The sequence below is a fragment of the Argentina silus genome (genome assembly GCF_951799395.1).
Source record: "Argentina silus genome assembly, chromosome: 15".
NCBI classification, from domain to species: Eukaryota; Metazoa; Chordata; class Actinopteri; order Argentiniformes; family Argentinidae; genus Argentina; species Argentina silus.
Window position 1 is genome coordinate 16488700 of NC_139669.1, and position 4043 is coordinate 16492742.

Genomic DNA, 4043 nt, shown 5'->3' on the forward strand with positions numbered 1-4043 from the left:
CCTTGGAAATCCAATGATCTATTTTCCCCGCATAACTGACTATAATCAAAGGTGTAGTTTTTTAAAATGTGACGTGATGAGGTGCTTCTGTTTTGGAATGGCTAGGGAGGGGATCAATGCGTTCAACAACACAGTAATGACACCTCTTTGTCTCTGGTATGCTCTGATACTGACTGTACTCAGTATCCTCCACTAGCTCTGGAGGGACTTTGCATTAGGCTGTGTGTGTGTGTGTGTGTGTGTATGTGTGTGTGTGTGTGTGTGTGTGTGTGTGTATGTGTGTGTGTGTGTGTGTGTGTGTGTGTGTGTGTGTGTGTGTGTGTGTGCGCGTGCGCGTGTGCATGTGTATGTGTGTGTGTGTGTGTGTGTGTGTGTGTGTGTGTGTGTGTGTGTGTGTTAGAACTGGATAGAGAGTAGAGGTGACATGCTGCTCGAATGCATTAGCAATTGTAATACACTATCATGTAACGCCTTACCAAGTTTCTTTGGGGGCCTTGATAACAAGCTCATGAGGGAAACAGTCTCTGAATGAGCTCACTTAGAATCCAAAAAAATATGTTGACATTCATAGCAAAACATGTGTTTTCATAAGATATGAAAGGTATTTGGGTTTACGAGTTTGAAAATGTTGTCCATCAATCACGACAAACTAATTATTTTCTTTGAGATGTTTGAATTTAGTGCCAATAACTCCATAAAGCATTTTTATTTGAATAACAATTTACCTCATTTAACTTTGACCTAGGGTTACGGTGTATGCTGGTCTCGCTCATCTGTTAAAGAAAATGTTTTCAGAGAGCTGAAATGACGCGGGGAATTAAGGCTTTCATTGCTGTTCATTCACCTTGATGTGGAGGATAGAAACATAGCCTTGGGCCATAATAGAGTGTGACAAGACATTGAGAGAAACACACAGCCGTTTCTTCCTTTGTGAAGTTACTCTTCAAAGCTGTCAGTCGGCTTGTGCCTCTACATAATGGATCACACGAATGTTGCACATCAACTTTTGAAGTACATTGCTTTTGGATGCCAATTAATATGCAGCTAATTATTCCTCGGGGAGCCTTATTAAGACTGGAGGCTGCAGGAGGAGATTCTGTTTTAATGGAGTTATGGGTAATGTTCTACATTAATAATAGTCATCAGTCCATTTTTTTATCTTCACCTTTATCACTTTTCTTCCTTTGCTGAATGTAAAGTACCTGTCAACTATATACACAGTTTTCTCCAATCACTCACATTTTTCAGGGGTCCCTGGAGATTGTGTTTTTCTTGTTTTTTGATTGCAGTGTGTGTATTGTAGTGTTTGATTGTTTGGAGTGTTTGCTATTGAATGTAAACTAAGTTGAGTTTCACTATAATGATCGGAATCATAATAGGCTCCTGTTCTGTCTAGACTTCTGGAAGTCTTTTGAGGTGTGAACATCTTCACTGAGAAATAACTGGAAAGATGCCAGCAAGGGAGCAGCATCACAAATGCACGTACTAGAACCCACTCCAAAGATCACATCACTCCAGTCCTCCAAAACCTCCACTGGCTCCCAGTGCGATTTAAGATTCAGTTTAAGATTCTCCTCACCAGCTACAAAGCTCTCAACAACATGGCACCCTCCACATGACCTTCTCCTCCAGCACACCCCTACCCGCAGACTCCAGTCAGCTGATGCCAACTTCCTTGTCCCCATCACCAAGTCTAAACACCGGACCTGGGGGGACCGGGCTTTCTCCGCTGCAGCCCCCTCTCCCACTCTTTGGAACACTCTCCCAAACCACATCAAAGAATCCAACACCCTCTCCTCCTTCAAACGATCCCTCAAAACCCATCTTTTTAAACTTTAACTATTTTTATTCTTGTTTTTACTGATTGTGATTTAGTTTTACTTTTTATTTATCTATTCTATTCTTGTTCTCTCCATGGAATGTAGTGTCTTTGAGTACTGAGAAAAGCCCTATACAAAATAAATGCATTATGCATTATGCATTATGTATTATTATGTATTATTATTATTAATAATAATAATAATAATAATAATAATAAACCATCACAATACAGAACAAAAGAAAAACTCCTTTCTGCCTGGAATTTTCCCTGAACAGGAGATGACAGTGGTGTTGCCGCAGTGTGTTTGTTTGTTACTAAAAAGACAGGGGAGCCTCATGGGAGACTTGGCACTATGGAGAAGGCAGCAGCAGCAGCACATACACACACACACACACACACACACACACACACACACACACACACACACACACACACACACACACACACACACACACACACACACACACACACAGGGCTGACGATGATGATGATGACGAAGCTGTGTTCAGAAGCCTCCTCAGCACTCCTGGGTGCCAGGAGACCATGGTGACTCAGGCAGACACAGCGGGACAACAGGGCCAAGGAAAACACTCACTATTCCCCTGCACCCAAGGAAACTAGTCACTGTCCTTCTGTACCACATAGCTGATCTGTCTTACACACTTTCTCCTCTACCAGAAGCAAAGGAACACAGACCGATGGAGACACGAGAGATAGGAGAAGGGAACACAGCTTGTGTGAGAGACAAATGTAGGTGAGACCTAATTAGTACGCTGGTTCACAGCGGTACATAACCCCGCTGTAGATGTCAAGTTGATACACTGTTACTGATTACCTTTCTCAGGATTCAGTATAAAGCATCATAATATCGTAGGATTTGCATGTGTGTTACACACTGATCATCCGTTTTAAAGGCAGGATTGATATTGCACATGGTGAGACAATTCAGATTTTAGGTTTCAGCTGTTGGTGTGAAAGCATAATTCTCATCTCTGATGGGTTTTCTTTCATGCTTTGTGCCGGTGGATTCTTGTCTCAGAGAAGGTCCCTCTATGCTTTGTGCTGGTGGATTCTTGTCTCAGAGAAGGTCCCTCTATGCTTTGTGCTGGTGGAACGTCTGTGAAGATGAAAAAAACAAAACACTGCGGAACTTTGAGTCTTGAATCTCAGTCAGGTTTGATCTTGTACAGAAAGGAAGAAAACTTTTATCAGACGTTGCGTTTTATCGTTTTTCAGCAAGCTCATTAAAATATTCTGCAGCAGTGTCTTGTGTTCCTTAAGGTGACATCTCTTTCTCAAGGCATTCATAATGGTGCTGAATCAGAGAAAACTTAAAAGTGTCAACATCTACATGTGCTCTGTGGGATTTCATCTTCTGAGTGTTTGTTGTTGTCCTTATTTTTAACATTCTATTTGTGTGTGTGTGTGTGTGTGTGTATGTGTGCGTGTGCGTTTGTGTGCGTGTGCGTTTGTGTGCGTTTGTGTGCGTGTGCGTGTGCATGCTACGTGCGTGGGTGTGTGTGTGGGTGTGTGTGTGTGTGTGTGTGTGTGTGTTTTAAAGATGAAAAATTCAGGATTACACATCAATAGAACATGGTGCTTTGTCCTTTGTTGCATTATTGATGTAGTTGCAGGTAGCAGGGGACTGGGCGGTGAGATTTGGATGTATTTAAAACACTATTAAAGATGAAGCCTTCCTGAATAGGATTACCGGCTAATTGCTGCTTAAAAAGCTGCTTTAAAAAGACCCTGGGAGGCTTTCCCCGTGCAAGTCTGAGGGAAAGGTCTTTTAAAGGTAATTAGCAGGTTTAAGCACACTTATCCAAGCTGTATGGGGACTGTCTTCTGTATAAATAGCACAGAAAAACAAGACCACATATCACCACTACTGCACTATACTATAGAAACTATGACTACTTAATACTCTTCTTTTTTAACTATTACTGATGAAGATAACAAACCCCCTCTTCTCCTCCTTCTTTCTCTCCTCGCCAGCAACATCATAATCATCATCATCATCATGCCCCAGAGTAGAGACTTACTGTATGTATATACATTATTATTAAGGGCTAAGGCGCCAAATCCAGTCCGGTTTAAAAGACCAGTAGCCACATATTTCATTGTTCCTTTGAGCCAGACTAGGTTTGTCTTCTTTGCCCTTTTTAACACCTGTCTCACTGTCTTCATATGGTACGAGGTCATAGCCTACAGCACCTGTCTC